This window comes from Scyliorhinus torazame, chromosome 5 (assembly GCF_047496885.1).
Source record: "Scyliorhinus torazame isolate Kashiwa2021f chromosome 5, sScyTor2.1, whole genome shotgun sequence".
Lineage (NCBI taxonomy): Eukaryota > Metazoa > Chordata > Chondrichthyes > Carcharhiniformes > Scyliorhinidae > Scyliorhinus > Scyliorhinus torazame.
This window is the reverse complement of record NC_092711.1, coordinates 313647264-313665456: the sequence shown is the minus strand read 5'-3', so window position 1 is coordinate 313665456 and position 18193 is coordinate 313647264.

Sequence of the window (18193 nt, the reverse complement as noted above, 5' to 3'; positions counted from 1 at the left end):
GGCAGCGATATACAATAGTTTGCAGGCTGCTGCCAACATCACTCTCCAACAGGATATTACGGTGTATAGCTCCCACACGGTAATCGCACTATTGGGGCAACTGCAGACTCAGCATCTTACCACAGCTCGTCAGAATAGGTATGAGATATACCTTTTGAACAATCCACGTCTGACATTTAAATACTGTACCACTATCAATCCAGCCTGTTTTCTTAGCGGTCCCCCTGTCCATGAGGACGCACCTGGTCACGACTGTTTAGCCTTGATTCAGGAAACTACGACAATAAGGGACGATCTGAGTGATATTCCGTTAGAACAACCTGACATGATTATGTATGTTGATGGCAGTGCATTAGTAAGCCCCACTGGCCGGAGACTGTCCAGTTATGCAATCGTAGAACAGGATGGTCTGATTCTAGAAGCGGCAGCTTTCCAGACCCCTTATTCAGCTCAACAAGCCAAACTTTTTGCCCTCACCCGTGCATGTATACTTGGGGGAGATCGTCGGGTAAATATTTACACTGACTCCCGATATGCTTTCGGGGTAGTTCATGACTTCGGACAACTCTGGAAGAATAGGGGATTCCTTACCTCGGCAGGCACAGAAATATCCAACCGGGGTATAGTTAATGACTTACTGCAGGCCCTCCTTATGCCCGCGCAGATTTCCGTTATTAAATGCGCTGCCCACACGAATGGTAGGACCCCAGTTGATGTTGGTAATGAACGAGCAGATTGTGCAGCGCGGACAGCCGTGCAAATTCAGCAAGTGATGGTGCCTAAAATGTTAAGTCTGACTAAACGATCTACTATAAATATGTCTGCTTCTGACAAGTCAATGCCAACCATCCAAGACGTCATAAGGTTACAGGAGGACGCTCCTGAGAGTGATAAACAAATGTGGAAACGGTTAGGTTGTACAAATGATTCTGTTTCCTCCTTATGGACCACGCCAGCACATCAGACTTGTATGTCTGATGTACTGGCTTTATGGGTCATTGAATGTGTACACTTTGCAACTCATTGTGGGGCTCGAGGGACTAGTGATTTGTTGCTGGACACTTGGTGGCACCGTAAAATGCAAGGGTTGGCCCAGAACATCAGTAATCGGTGTTTGATTTGTCAGCAATATAACACCGGAAAAGGTATCCCTTGTGGGATGGGGCAAACCCCGTTGCCCAGTGGTCCCTTTGAGACACTCCAAATGGATTACATTGAGTTGGAAAGGTGTCAATGTTATAAATATGTTTTGGTCATTGTGGATGTGTTCAGCAGATGGGTCGAGGCGTATCCGACTATCGATAATAAAGCTGCTACTGTGGTTAAAGTCTTGATGCGGGAAATTATTCCCCGGTACGGTATACCAGCTCAGTTAAGTTCTGATAATGGGCCTCATTTTATTGGACAAATTAACAAGGAGTTTTGCTCCCAGTTGGGCATACGCCAGCAGTTACACTGTGCTTATAGACCGCAGGCGGCCGGGTTGGTTGAGAGACACAATCAGACCCTCAAAACTAAATTGGCTAAATTAAGAGCAGACACGGGACTGACATGGCTTAAGTTGCTCCCCGTTGCCCTCTTCCAGCTGCGGGTTACACCTGCGGGACTGGCCCGGCTCTCTCCTGCCGAGATTCTTTATGGCTGGCCTCTTAGAACTCCCTGGAGCCTGCAGGTTCCCAGGCTGGTTCAGTTTCACCAGATGACTGAAGAGATGACCACCTATGTTCTAGCCCTCATGCAAGTGCTCAAGGAACTCCATGGCCAGGTCCGCGCAGCTCACCAGCCATCGCCCCCAGTACCTAGCTCACTTTCAGTCCAGCCCGGCAGTTATGTCATGGTCAAAAATTGGACTAGGAAGGGGTCGGAGCCGCGATGGGACGGGCCCTTCCAAGTTCTCCTTACCACCCCCACAGCAGTTAAAGTGGAGGGGCGAAGTGCTTGGGTCCACCTACATCACTGTAAATTGAGTCCATCTCCACTACTGTAAAAGGTCGGATACTAACCTGCCTCCCTTCTCCAGTGCTATTTTACAGGTGTGGAGCATGATGGAGTGGCTACGCATCGTCTGTGTGATACTTGGCCTCACTTCGCTTGGAGTGTTATTGGCGACGGACATGGAAAAGGGGAATATTATTTATATTTGTAACCCCAACCAATCTACAAGGATACATCACCTATGCAAAGGTGATGTTCTTTGCTGCCCCCATATACGAGGACATGGTATCGACTCATGGAAGGTCGTCAAAGTTAAGGAGAATGCAGGATTCATGAAGCAATTGCACCGGTCCCGACGATGGGAAGGGAATATTATACGGACATTGCCTTGTTTTTGGAATACATGTAAATTTGATTTGGATGTGTTAAGATTGGTGCAATAAAGGTAACATCAGGCCGTCAGGAGAGCGTAGGAAGAGGCTATGAGAAGGAGAAAGGGACTAGAGAGAGGACGGGGCGTGTGAGAAGGGAAGTACAGCTAGAACGTAGGTTACCGGGAGATACACTTAAGTTAGTTAAAGGCCAAACTGAGGAAAACCCGGGTAGTATGAATCTCTTTTACCAGATTTACCACCGTCTGTATGGCCAGGGACGGGTTGTTTGCTACCCGAACCCCGCAGCGGTGTCTAGGTTATTTTCTGTTTCGCCGCTTTGGGGCACTCCCCAAACGGTGGTTCATTGTCAGCATTCCGAGCCACTGCCCGAGCAAGTCACTCTTCCTTACGATCCGGGTTCAGCACCACCGGCTATTTGCCTTCCCCTTCCTCGGGAAAATTCCCATTCACAGTATGATAAGCTGCAACGGTGGAGGGCGTACATACCTAGCCACTTCACTCCCAATAGGGATTCCCGGTCGTACGAGAATTGTTTCCGCAGTGAAGGATATGGCTGTTTGCTGGTAGAGGTGGAAACGAATATAACATGTCTGTTCCCCACCTGTACGGACAGGAGGTGCCATATCACCCAGGCGTCTGGCCAATGCGTTTGTTACAACACCACTTGCGTTCCATTGAACGCCGGCCTCCAGCTCCTTTGTGGCTGGGCGAATGTCTCTCATATCACTGTTGGGACTAGGGCTTTCCGCATTGCTAGGCGGCCCGAATGGGCGTTTCGAAGCTGGATAAACTGGGCTACTGGGGGATCCTTACGCAACCGATATACTGATGCTAGCCTGCACACGGAGCAAGGATACTACTTTTTATTTAATGGCACAGCGACCAACGTTTTGTCACCCCCATTTCCCCACCAAATTGCTATAGGGACTCTAGTCCCTACCACAGTCCCCTGCCCTTCGGCGTGGAAGCTGCATAATCAGTTAGCACGCCGGGCATTCTCTGCTGAATTTTGCGAGAACTGGAAAAAACCTCAGGTTCTTGCACCCAACCGGGGCCACTCAGCCGGGTGGGGGATTCTGAGCGTCTTGACACTGGGAGGTGTGGGGGGTTTCTTTGCTGTCAGCGATAGGAATTATTTTATTTGTGGCCTTACCATCTTGGGAAATGAAACCTTGGGAGCCCTCGGGGCAATAACCAAGGAATTGTCTCAGCTACAGTTGTTTGCAATGCAGAACCGGTATGCTCTTGACTATCTTCTGGCCCTTAAGGGTGGGGTATGCGCCATAGTGCAGGGCAAGTGTATCATGGGAGTTCAGGACTTGACCGCTAACATCACTAAATTTATGGATCACATACGGGATCACCTGGACGGAATGCAGGATCCTGGCTCTTGGGGTAACTGGGGCTTTGGGGGTTGGAAGGACTGGTTGATAAATATGGCCATGTATTTAGTGGTGGCTATCGGCTGCATCTTTGTGGGCCTGGCCATCCTTAAATGTGTGATGGGTAGAATGCGGCGTGCACTGGATCAGATAAACGCCCCTAAAAACTTAACTGTTAAAATCCATGAGGGTGCAGCAGATGAGGGGGGGCTAAGCCAGGAATTGGAAATGCAGCGACGGATCTTTTTAGATGAGGAACCGTAGCTATGGATTGGATAGTTCGGTTATCATGGAATGATAAAAGGAGGGAATGACGAATGTGATATAAAATAGTTACTTTAGAGATATTAGTTAATGTAATGTAGAGGTAGGCCAGTCTAATTATGGTTAGTTCACAGACAAAGGATTTCAGACCGCATGGAAAAGCAGGAAGAGGTGTGTCCACCAAAGCAGGAGAAAAGGATGCTGAATAATAGGGGCCAGAGGAAGGGATTGGAAGTGAGCCAATCAGAATAGATCAAACAGATCAGGAGGGATATAGGATGACCTATGGGCGTCGAGTATGTGAAACTTGATACCATTTGAATTGATTTGCAGAGATCCCTTTGTCTCTTTGTTCATTCGCTTTCCTGGATGTAGGAGACTGGATGTGTCCTATGTTTCTGTGAGAGGAATCAAGCTTGCAAGCTAAATAAAATAACTAATGCTGTCCCTGCAAATCCATCTCGACTTTTATTGAGGCCAGACTGACGGGGAAAGAAACTTGGGATTCAACACTGTGAGAAGCCCCTAGTCGCCACATTCCGGCGACTGTTCAGGCACACAGAGAGAGAATTCAGAATGTCCAAGTCACCTAACTTGCACGTCTTTCAGACTGTGGGAGGAAACCGGAGCACCCGGAGGAAACCCACGCAGACACGGGGACAACGTGCAGACTCCTAACAGACAGTAACCCAAGCTGGGAATCGAACCTGGGACCCTGGCGCTGTGAAGCAACAGTGCTAACCATTGTGATACCGTGCTGCCCATGGGTCGAGTGTGTAAAAACCAGTAACCTTTGGACCGATTTGGCACTGGATTTCAGATCTTCTCAGTTTTCTGGTCAGGTCGGGTGGATCAGGCTGAGCCAGGTTGGGTGGGGTCAAGGGTCACTTGGACCACTCGGAGCGTGGGAAAAAACTGTCGCATGATCCGATAACTAGACCGGCAACGCTGACATGCCAAAACAGCATCTAGCTTAACCAACCGGTAAATTACTTTAAGAAGAATTAAAAGCCACACATGGTGGCTCTTAAAAATGTTCATTTTTCAGATAGATGGATTTGAGACACAATGGGCAGGATTCTCCGTTGGCCAACGTCGGATTGTGAGTTCCGAAGCTGAAATCGCTGTGGGCGCCAACTAGATGCCAAATCGCAATTCTCTGTCACATCGACAGCGGCGTCAATGCGGTCCAGAACACACCTACAGCAAACATCGTTTGCCTATCATTAGCAGCTATGACCCTGGATTTTCCGGGTCATCCGCGATTTTCCGCCTCGGATGGGCCGAGGCTCCAATGGCCCGGTTCACTTGTGCTTTTAAAAATCGTGAAACCGGTGTGGTGGCTGCTGAGGGAGAGAGAGAGAGGAGGGAGGACACAGAGAGGCGTGACGGTGGGCTACTGGGCCGGACATTGGCAGGGCTGGCTGGGGTGCGGGGTGGGGGGGGGGGGGAGGGGGCGGCCCTGCCAGGGCCGGGCGGGCGGAGGGGGGGTGACCAGGGGACGGGCCGTGTGGCCAGGGTGACCCCCCACGAGACTGGGGACTCGCACGTGTTTGATACATAAGGTGGACAGCTTGATTCCATCTGCATTGCTGTCCCCTTGAGAAAAAGACCAGCTTTACATAAGCCTTTTAAATTGCTTCTTGACTCAGCAGGTTCGCAAGGGGTTTAGTGCTGCATCGTCAGTGTGCTGTTACAACCTTCAAAAATGTAAAATGAATTGGGGCATCCCGAGGTCGTGAAAGATTCTATATAAATGTCAGCCTTCTTTCTATCCATCCTTTAACTCCCAATCCAAATGGTGTGATCAAGGTCTCACTATTCAGGTTGTGTTACTGATAATAATGAAAATGACAGGTTGCATTTTGCCTCGTTACTCTGGTTACCGTGGCGATGAGCAAAGAGGAAGTTGATTTCCTTGGAATTCGGCCAGCTGTGAGTTTTGAACACCGGTCTCACGTCGTTCACTCAAACCTTGATCTGGCCTGGAAACAAGCCCTGGAGGTCACAGGGTTGCCCGAGGAGAGAGCTGTGACCGACAGCGATATTGCCTGCACCAGGGAAGGGAGGATTCATTGTCCCTTCATTCAGATGACCTGTCTCAAGTAAGTTGTTGACCGCACCGGTGCCATTGGCGCCGATTCTCCGCCGATTGGAGCGGCGTCGCGGGATTCGTGCCTCCCCCCTGCGATTCTCCGACCTGGCGAGGGATCGGAGAAACCCACCCAGGGAACCCAAAGTGATGGACATCCTGGACTGGAAATTCCAGCTGGACACTCATGCGCCCCCCCCCGGTGGTCCAAAATAAATGGCCTCAGATGCAAATTCCATCATGAGGATGAGTGTAAGCGGACTGTCAGCAGACAGTCAGGAGTCAGACTTCATCGGGGCCTTTGGAATGCCAGAGCTTTCCTCACAGCAAAGTGGTCATCACCCTCCTGCCTTGAGCAGTGACCCGCTGGCAGTGCCAACACAGGCCCACCCCACTGGTGTCATGTACCATAGACCCTTGGAGGGTGGAGGCTGGTTAATAAGGTATATGGGAAGGGGGAATAGAAAAATCGGGGAAGGGGGCAGTGTGATGGGGAGTGGGTGTCGAGCTGATGGACACAGAGCCTCGTCTCATGCGCATCAAGAGAATATGAGAGCTTCCCTGGTCCTCATGGCATATTGATTCCTTGCTACCGTCAGTCCTCCACCCTTCAGTTCCTTCTCGATCTTGGCGTCCAGCACCTCCTGGTCCTCCTCCTCAGATAAGGCCGCATGTTTATCCTCCTCATCCAGCATGTCACCCCGCTGCTGTGCCAGGTTGCGGAGGGCACAGTAGACAGACACAAAGCAGAGGAACCTCTGGGGGCTGTACAGCAAAGCACTACCAGAACGGTTCAGGTAGCAGAACATTTTCAGCAGCACCGATGTGCCGCTCAATGACAGAACGGTGGCAGCGTGGGTCTCGTTGTAACGAGTCTCTGTCTCGGTCACAGGTCTCCACGCTGTCATCAGCAGCCATGATCTCAGTGGCTATTATAAGCATTCCACTTGGTTATTCCCTGATTTCCCCTTTCTTATACTTTGACGTTACATTTTTGATCCATGGATGATTAATGAACATGTGTCTTTTAAGGCAAGCAGCCTGTATCTTTAATGCAAGTGGAAGAATCCAGCAGTCACAGGAGAGATCATTCTGCTGTAGTGCTGGTTTAAACAAGAGCTGCAGACTTGTTGGTACCAGTCTGATAGATGGGGTTGGGACTCAGTTTGATTGATCGCCCGGTGGCCAATGCATTGGACCAGAAGGCGGTGCTCTGCCCTGTAACAGGTGGTGATTGGCTCCTATCCCACTGGAATGCTTTTCAAAGTCCCAAGGTTGCAGTTTTGATTCTGGCAGCATGGAGACAAGACTCTGATAACTCTCTTCAATAAAGCTGATATGAAACAACAATATCTCTCTCCAGAAAGCGTGCTGTGAATTTTATCTCTCTCCAGAAGGCCTGTGAGGGCTGTATTTCTAAAACTACAGAGGCCTTGATACAAAGCACAAACTGAAAGCAAAGTTTGATGAGCAGTAATGTGCCTCACCAGAAAAGCTGTGAGTATTGCATTTCTAAACTCCTGGGAACCTGAAAGAATTAATCTGCAGGGAAGACCATTCCAGGACAGAAACAGAGACTGTAATCTGCATGCATACTATGAAGAAAGGTGTGCCAAAGACCATCATCTGAAACAAAGACTCTTTTTCCTTTTACTTATGATTTCTTCCCCTTTCTACCCCTCTGTGCTTGTCTGTCCAGGTTGCGTGTGCATAACGATTGGGGGCAAGTTAAAATGGGAATTGGTCAATATTTAACCAGTTGTACTTGTTGCATATTTAATTACTGTTCTTGTTAGAAAATAAACAGTAATTATGTTCACATTTACAAATCTGGTGACTGTAATTATTGGGCAGCCGAGGGCCGAAGATTTGGGGTATCTTTATAAGAACTATTGGTTAATTCACTTGTGTTGTGACTACGAGGCATGTGGGGCTGGGATGGACTGTGCCTGGCCCAGAGTGTCATGACAATATCCCTTGACCCCCATGAGCCATCCCATCACAATCGCTTCCGCCCAGATCAGAAGATCTTAGACCCCAGACATCCGCCAGAAACGTTAGGGAGGTTGTGCTCAGCTGTCATCCATTCAGTCAGATGTTACCCCTTGGCTGTGAGAGGTTCTCGGTGGTGAACCCCTGCTCATTTGTGTTTGATTGTTGGCAGCTGCCTCTATGGTTCGAACACTCCTGGAATATAGGCACACTGTTCAGGCATCAAAGCTTGCAGGAAATCCTGTCCACTAATCATCCTCTCAGATGGACAGATAGGCTGCAGCATAGCTCCGTCCTGTGGGACTTTGGTAGGACAGATAGGCTGCAGCACAGCTCCATCCTGTGGGACTTTGGTAGGACAGATAGGCTGCAGCATAGCTCCGTCCTGTGGGACTTTGGTAGGATAGATAGGCTGCAGCATAGCTCTGTCCTGGGAGAGTTTGGTAGGACAGATAGGCTGCAGCATTGCTCTGTCCTGTGGGAGTTTGGTAGGACAGATAGGCTGCAGCATAGCTCCGTCCTGTGGGAGTTTGGTCGGACAGATAGGCTACAGCTGTGATTGTTATGGGTCTCCACAATGTTTAAAGATGACTTGAATGTCTTTTGCACGCAAACCCCCGCACACCAACACCCCTCCTCCCCAACCTGGCCCACTCCAGCTCCCCCAAAAACAAACCAACCCCTTGAAGGACCCTCCCCCCCACCCCACCATAATGCTGGGGCAGAAGCTCCGGTGCCCTTGAGCTGCATGCCAGTGAATAGAGAAGACTATTCACCTCCTGGCTCCCTCTCGATATCCATGGCACCAGGTTCCCGCTTTTGTAGAGTACTAAATTCACCCGCGTGTCATCTCGCTAGGAGGGGCGGGCGTCGCCCCCGAGACACTAACGAGATTAAAATTAATGCAAATTAGATGTGATCAGGACCTCGCCCATCGTGATCCCGCCATTGGGATAGGGCAGGGTGAATGATAAAGTGTTTGGCGCCCAGCCTGAATCCCGTTTTTGGCCTCTCCTGCTATTCACCCAACATAATCGGGTCAGTGCTGGGTGCAACATGGGGGTGCAAATCACGCCCGAGGTGTCATTTTGGGCGGGTTTCGCAGAGAGATTCCCGCCGGGTGTTTGAGCAGGATCCCAATCACTTATAGTCATTTTATTGGAGCTTGGGGAGATTCTCACTGAAGCATCCCACACTTTGATTTTTTTCTGGCGTTGGGAACTAAAGTGGCTGGAAGCGTGGCTCCTCCCAGATCGGGGCACCCTTTTTAGTTTCACCACTCATTAAAATATGTTGACCTGGATCACGGCCAGCGAGGGCCAGGTCCAGATCGCGTCGGGCACCACGGGTCAGGAGCATCACGATCGTCTCGCCGTCTGGTGATTTGGGCTCCCCCACAATTCACCGGAAATGCCGGAATCGGCGCCAGGCGCAACACGGCTGGAAAATCGCGCCCAATGTCTTTGGAGCTCTCCACTACCTTCCTATCTTTCACTTTGTATACTTGAAACGTGCTTTATACAGTTAAGGATTCATGATTTATCTGCGCTCAAATCCTTCCAAGAGCAGTCTATCTATGTGAACTGCCCCAATTGTTTACTTGCATGATATTTTTCTGACTAATATCTTCTGACCCCTTTGTTCTCGGAACGTTTGAAGAATATTTTTATTCCTGACCTGTCTCGCAACAATGCTGAAGTTAATAGCTGCCTCTGTATATTCTGATCACAACAGTCTCAGGAGTTATACATTAATCGCGCATGATCGATACCATCCACTCACTTTTTTCCATGCAGAGGTCCCCTGTTGTATTCTTGGTTACCTTACAAACTTTTTTGGTCTATTATGCAGGTCATTTTGATTATTAAATCCTCACTCTCCACTATGCATTCTATGCTTGGTTCGAGCAGGTAAGCAACAATCCGCTGTCGAGTGTCCCAGCAGCCCATAATTCACCCACACCCACCATCACAGCTTCCAAAGTCAGATTGGCCTTCCTGAAAGTGAACCCTCAGAAGGCGACGGGCCCGGAGGGGATCCCTGGTCGTGCACTCAGAGCCTGCGTGGACCAGCTGGCAAAGGTATTCGCGGACATCTTTAACCTGTCCCTACTCCACTCCGAGGTCCCCACATCATACCGGTACCAAAGAAGAACCAGGCAACGTGCCTCAATGACTACCGACCAGTGGCCCTGACCTCAGTCATAATGAAGTGCTTTGAAAGGTTGATCATGAAGCGCATCACCTCCATACTCCCAGAACGCCTTGATCCACTGCAATTCGCATACCGCTGCAACCGGTCCACATCAGACACCTTTTCCCTGGCCCTACACTCATCCCTAGAGTAACTCAAAAATAAGGACTCCTACATTAGACTCCTATTTATTGACTACAGCTCTGCCTTCAACACCATAATCCCAGTCAAGCTCATATCAAAGCTCCAAAACCTAGGACTTGGCTCCCCACTCTGCAACTGGATCCTCGATTTTCTGACCAACAGACCACAATCAGTAAGAATGAACAACAACACCTCCTCTACTATAGTCCTCAACACCGGGGCCCCGCAAGGCTACGTACTTAGCCCCCTACTTTACTCCCTGTACACAAAGAACAAAGAAAAAAGAAATGTACAGCACAGGAACAGGTCCTTTGACCCTCCAAGACCGTGCCGACCATGCTGCCCGACTAAACTACAATCTTCTACACTTCCTGGGTCCGTATCCCTCTATTCCCATCCTATTCATGTATTTGTCAAGATGCCCCTTAAATGTCACTATCGTCCCTGCTTCCGCCACCTCCTCCGGTAGCGAGTTCCAGGCACCCACTACCCTCTGTGTAAAAAAGTTGCCTCGTACATCTACTCTAAACCTTGCCTCTCGCACCTTAAACCTATGCCCCCAAGTAATTGACCCCTCTACCCTGGGTAAAAGCCTCTGACTATCCACTCTGTCTATGCCCCTCATAATTTTGTAGACCTCTATCAGGTCGCCCCTCAACCTCCGTCGTTCCAGTGAGAACAAACCAAGTTTATTCAACCGCTCCTCATAGCTAATGCCCTCCATACCAGGCAACATTCTGGTAAATCTCTTCTGCACCGACTTCCGGGTGCGGCGATGACCAGCTGAGTCGCACGTTTCGGCAGCTCCCGGTGGAACGGACTTTTGGGCTCCTAATAGGAGCCCCATCGGCAATTTTAACGGCAAATAACACTGTGCGGTAATCCAGAAGGGAATCCCCCCTGGACACGGATGGAAAAAAGAGAGGAAAGTAGCCGGATTGCGGTGGATCCTCTAGAGCAGCGGCCAGGAAGGCAGGCACAAAGCAAGATGGCGTCGGAAGGAGGCAGTTTAATATGGGGCCCTGACCAACAAGAATTCCTGCGGCGTTGCGTAGATGAACTCAAAAAGGAGATGAAGAAGGAGCTGTTGGCCCCGATATTACAAGCGATTGAGGGGCTAAAGGAGGAGCAAAAGACCCAGGAACAGGAGCTTCGGGTCGTGAAGGCAAAGGCTGCTGAGAATGAGGACGACATACAGGGCCTGGTGGTGAAAACGGAGATCCACGAGGCACAACACAAAAGATGTGTGGAAATGCTGGAGGTGCTGGAGAATAATGCGAGGAGGAAGAACCTAAGGATTCTTGGTCTTCCCGAAGGCGCAGAAGGGGCGGACGTCGGGGCATATGTGAGCACGATGCTGCACTCGTTAATGGGATCGGAGGCCCCGACGGGTCCACTGGAGGTGGAGGGAGCCTATCGGGTTATGGCGCGAAGACCGAGGGCTGGAGAAATTCCTCGAGCAATAGTGGTGAGATTTCTCCGATATAAGGACAGAGAGATGGTCCTCAGATGGGCAAAGAAAACTCGGAGCAGTAGGTGGGAGAATGCGGTGATCCGCGTATATCAAGATTGGAGTGCGGAGGTGGCGAGAAGGAGGGCAAACTTTAATCGGGCCAAGGCGGTGTTGCATAATAGGAAGGTCAAATTCGGAATGCTGCAACCGGCAAGACTGTGGGTCACACATCTAGGGAAACACCATTACTTCGAAACGGCAGATGAGGCGTGGACATTTATTGTCGAGGAGAAGCTGGAGTGAGCGGGCCAGAATGGGTGGCCATACTAGTGGGGAAGCGGGTAATGTTTGAGGCAAAGACTATAGTGGCGGATAGTGGGGGCAGATACGTGATGGTGAATGGCAAACTGCAAGGGGAGGCGGTGGAATTAGTGAACGTGTATGCCCCGAACTGGGATGATGCCAATTTTATGAGGCGTATGTTAGGACGAATCCCGGACCTAGAAGTGGGGAAGTTGGTAATGGGTGGAGACTTTAATACGGTGCTGGACCCGGGGCTGGACAGATCGAGGTCCAGGACCGGAAGGAGGCCAGCTGCAGCTAGGGTGCTTAAGGATTTTATGGAGCAGATGGGAGGAGTAGATCCCTGGAGATTTAGTAGACCGAGGAGTTTTCGTTTTTCTCCTGTGTACAAAAAGTATTTTCACGAATAGATTTTTTTGTTTTGGGAAGGGCACTGATCCCAAAGGTGCCGGAGGACGGAGTACACGGCTATAGCCATCTCGGATCATGCTCCACACTGGGTGGACCTGGAGATAGGGGAAGAAAAACAACAGCTTCCACCCTGGAGAATGGACATGGGATTATTGGCAGATGAGGGGGTGTGTTTAAGGGTGAGGGGGTGTATTGAAAGGTACTTGGAACTTAATGATAATGGGGAGGTACAGGTGGGAATGGTCTGGGAGGCACTGAAGGCAGTGGTTAGAGGGGAGCTGATATCTATTAGGGCATACAAAGGAAAGCAGGAGGGTAGGGAAAGGGAGCGGTTGTTGAAAGAACGTCTGAGGGTGGACAGACAATACGCGGAGGCACCGGAGGAGGGACTGTACAGGGAAAGGCAAAGGCTACATGTAGAATTTGACTTGTTGACTACAGGTAATGCAGAGGCACAATGGAGGAAGGCACAGGGAGGACAGTACGAATATGGGGAGAAGGCGAGTAGGTTGTTGGCCCACCAACTGAGGAAAAGGGGAGCAGCGAGGGAGATAGGGGGGGGGGGGGGGTGAGAGATGAGGAGGGAGAGATGGAGCGGGGAGCGGAGAGAGTGAATGGAGTGTTCAAGGCATTTTATGAAAGATTATATGAAGCACAGCCCCTGGACGGGAAGGAGAGAATGATGTGTTTTCTGGACCAGCTGGAATTTCCTAAGGTGGAGGAGCAGGAGAGAGTGGGGCTGGGAGCACAGATTGAGATGGAGGAAGTAGTGAAAGGGATTGGGAGCATACAGGCGGGGAAGGCCCCGGGACCAGACGGATTCCCAGTTGAATTCTATAAGAAATATTTGGACTTGCTGGCCCCGCTACTGATGAGAACCTTTAATGAGGTGAGGGAAAGGGGGCAGCTGCCCCCGACTATGTCAGAGGCAACGATATCGCTCCTCCTAAAGAAGGAAAAAGACCCGCTGCAATGCGGGTCATACAGGCCCATTTCCCTCCTGAATGTGGATGCTAAGATTCTGGCCAAGGTAATGGCAATGAGGATAGAGGATTGTGTCCCGGGGGTGGTCCATGAGGACCAAACTGGGTTTGTGAAGGGGAGACAGCTAAATACAAATATACGGAGGCTGCTAGGGGTAATGATGATGCCCCCACCAGAGGGGGAAGCGGAGATAGTGGTGGCGATGGATGCCGAGAAAGCATTTGATAGAGTGGAGTGGGATTATTTGTGGGAGGTGTTGAGGAGATTTGGCTTTGGGGACGGGTATATCAAGTGGGTACAGTTGCTGTATTGGGCCCCGATGGCGAGCGTGGTCATGAATGGACGGGGGTCTGACTATTTTCGGCTCCATAGAGGGACGAGGCAGGGATGTCCTCTGTCCCCGTTATTGTTTACATTGGCGATTGAACCCCTGGCCATAGCACTGAGGGGTTCCAGGAAGTGGAGGGGAGTACTTAGGGGGGGAGAAGAACACTGGGTATCTCTGTATGCGGATGATTTGTTGCTATATGTGGCGGACCCGGCGGAGGGGATGCCAGAGATGATGCGGATACTTGGGGAGTTTGGGGATTTTTCAGGGTATAAACTGAACATGGGGAAAAGTGAGTTATTTGTGGTGCATCCGGGGGAGCAGAGCAGAGAGATAGAGGATTTACCGTTGAGGAAAGTAACAAGGGACTTCCGGTACCTGGGGATCCAGATAGCCAAGAATTGGGGTACATTACATCGGCTTAATTTAACACGGTTGGTGGAACAGATGGAGGAGGATTTCAAGAGATGGGACATGGTGTCCCTGTCATTGGCAGGTAGGGTGCAGGCGGTTAAAATGGTGGTCCTCCCGAGATTCCTTTTTGTGTTCCAGTGCCTCCCGGTGGTGATCACGAAGGCTTTTTAAAAAAGAATTGAGAAGAGCATTATGAGTTTTGTGTGGGCTGGGAAGACCCCGAGAGTGAGGCGGGGATTCTGGCAGCGTAGTAGGGACAGGGGGGTGCTGGCACTACCGAGCCTAAGTGAGTACTACTGGGCCGCCAATGTATCAATGGTGTGTAAGTGGATGGGAGAAGGGGAGGGAGCGGCGTGGAAGAGATTGGAGAGGGCGTCCTGCAGGGGGACGAGCCTGCAAGCAATGGTGATGGCGCCGTTGCCGTTCTCACCAAAGAAATACACCACAAGCCCGGTGGTGGTGGCTACATTGAAAATTTGGGGGCAGTGGAGATGGCATAGGGGAGGGACGGGAGCTTCGGTGCGGTCCCCGATAAGAAACAATCATAGGTTTGTTCCGGGGAGAAAGGATGGGGGATTTGGAGCATGGCAAAGAGCTGGGGTAGTACAACTAAGAGATCTATTTGTAGATGGGACGTTTGCGAGTCTGGGAGCGCTGACGGAGAAATATGGGTTGCCCCAAGGGAATGCATTTCGGTATATGCAATTGAGGGCTTTTGCGAGGCAACAGGTGAGGGAATTCCCGCAGCTCCTGACGCAGGAAGTGCAGGATAGAGTGATCTCAGAGACATGGGTGGGGGACGGTAAGGTGGCGGACATATACAGGGAGATGAGGGACGAGGGGGAGATCATGGTAGATGAGCTGAAAGGGAAATGGGAAGAAGAACTGGGGGAGGAGATTGAGGAGGGGCTGTGGGCTGATGCCCTACGTAGGGTAAACTCATCGTCCTCGTGTGCCAGGCTAAGCCTGATACAATTTAAGGTGCTACACAGGGCGCATATGACTGGAGCACGGCTTAGTAAATTTTTTGGGGTAGAGGATAGGTGTGCGAGATGCTCGAGAGGCCCAGCGAATCACACCCACATGTTCTGGTCATGCCCGGCACTTCAGGGGTTCCGGGTGGGGGTGGCAAAGATGCTTTCGAAGGTGGTGGGGGTCCGGGTCGAACCAAGCTGGGGGTTGGCTATATTTGGGGTTGCAGAAGAGCCGGGAGTGCAGGAGGCGAGAGAGGCTGACGTGTTGGCCTTTGCGTCCCTTGTAGCCCGGCGCAGGATATTGTTAATGTGGAAGGAAGCCAAACCCCCGGGTGTGGAGACCTGGATAAACGATATGGCAGGGTTTATAAAGTTAGAACGGATTAAGTTTGTGTTAAGGGGTTCGGCTCAGGGGCTCACCAGGCGGTGGCAACCGTTCGTCGACTACCTCACAGAAAGATAGAGGGATGGAAAAGAAGTAGATAACAGCAGCAACCCAGGGGGGAGGGGGAGGGGGCGGAAGGGCGGAAGGAATAGGACGGACTCTCAGGGATGTTATTGTATATGTATAGGTATTTGGTATATGTAATTGTATATTGGATTGTTGGATTGTATTTTTGGAGAGTATTTATTTTGGACAAGGCAGTTGCCATTTAGTTTTGTTGTTTTTTGTTTTTGTTTATATATTACTTATTTATTTGTTTAAAACTGGCCACGGTTATTTATATTGCTTTATTGTTGTGTAAAAGGAACACTACGTATTGTTATGTTTGGCCAAAAAACTTGAATAAAATATATATATATTTTTAAAAATCTCTTCTGCACCCACTCTAAAGCCTCCACATCCTTCTGGTAGTGTGGTGACCAGAATTGAACACTATACTCCAAGTGTTGCCTGACTAAGGTTCTATACAGCTGCAACATGACTTGCCAATTCTTATAATCAATGCCCCGGCCAATGAAGGCAAACATGCCATATGCCTTCTTGACTACCTTCTCCACCTGTGTTGCCCCTTTCAGTGACCTGAGGACCTGTACACCTAGATCTCTCTGACTTTCAATACACTTGAGGGTTCAACCATTCACTGTATATTCCCTACCTGCATTAGACCTTCCAAAATGCATTACCTCACATTTGTCCGGATTAAACTCCATCTGCCATCTCTCCGCCCAAGTCTCCAAACAATTTAAATCCTGCTATATCCTCTGACCGTCCTCATCGCTATCCGCAATTCCACCAACCTTTGTGTCGTCTGCAAACTTACTAATCAGACCAATTACATTTTCCTCCAAATCATTTATATATACTACAAACAGCAAAGGTCCCAGCACTGATCCCTGCGGAACACCACTGGTCACAGCCCTCCAATTAGAAAAGCATCCTTCCATTGCTACTCTCTGCCTTCTATGACCTAGCCAGTTCTGTATCCACCTTGCCAGCTCACCCCTGATCCCGTGTGACTTCACCTTTTGTACTAGTCTACCATGAGGGACCTTGTCAAAGGCCTTACTGAAGTCCAGATAGACAGCATCCACTGCCCTACCTGCATCAATCATCTTGGTGACCTCCTCGAAAAACTCTATCAAGTTAGTGAGACATGACCTCCCCTTCACAAAACCATGCTGCCTCTCACTAATACGTCCATTTGCTTCCAAATGGGAGTTTGTGCAATAGTTAATTGCACGACTGTGGCAAAACTTGGTTCCAACTCCATCTACAAGTTTGCTGACGATACGACCATAGTGGGCCGGATCTCGAATAACAATGAGTCCGAATACAGGAGGGAGATAGAGAATCTAGTGGAGTGCTGTAGCGACAACAATCTCTCCCTCAATGCCAGCAAAACTAAAGAGCTGGTAATTGACTTCAGGAAGCAAAGTACTGTACACACCCCTGTCAGCATCAATGGGGCCGAAGTGGAGATGGTTAGCAGTTTCAAATTCTTAGGGGTGCACATCTTCAAAAATCTGTCCTGGTCCACACACGTCGACGCTACCACCAAGAAAGCACCTATACTTCCTCAGGAAACTAAGGAAATTCGGCATGTCCGCATTAACCCTGACCAACTTTTACAGATGCATCATAGAAAGCATCCTATCGGGCTGCATCACAGCCTGGTATGGCAACTGCTCGGCCCAGGACCGCAAGAAACTTCAGAGAGTCGTGAACACCGCCCAGTCCATCACACGAACCTGCCTCCCATCCATTGACTCCATCTACACCTCCCGCTGCCTGGGGAAAGCGGGCAGCATAATCAAAGATCCTTCTCACCCGGCTTACTCACTCTTCCAACTATTTCCATCGGGCAGGAGATACAGAAGTCTGAGAACACGCACGAACAACTCAAAACCAGCTTCTTCCCCGCTGTTACCAGACTCCTAAATGACCCTCTTATGGACTGACCTCATTAACACTACACCCCGTATGCTTCATCCGATGCCAGTGCTTATGTAGTTACATTGTATATGTTGTGTTGCCCTATTATGTATTTTCTTTTATTCCCTTTTCTTCTCATGTATTTAATGATCTGTTGAGCTGCTCGCAGAAAAATACTTTTCACTGTACCTCGGTACACGTGTCAATAACCAAATCCAATCCAATCCAATCCAATGTTCAACAGTCTCCGATACACAGACATTAGTAAATTCTCCGAACTGCAGACTGATGTGACACCTTCAATAAAATGGGGAGGGATGGAATGGGAAAGGAGGAACTAAAGAAGACATGCATTTATGCAGCAGCTTTCGTGACTTTGGAATATCTTAAAGGACTTGACAGCCATGAAGCACTTTTTGAAGCATGTGTCATTGTGGGAAACATGGGGCAAAATTCTCCAGAAACGGCGCGATGTCCGCCGACTGGCGCCCAAAACGGCGCAAATCAGCCGGGCATCGCGCCGCCCCATAGGTGCGGAATGCTCCGCATCTT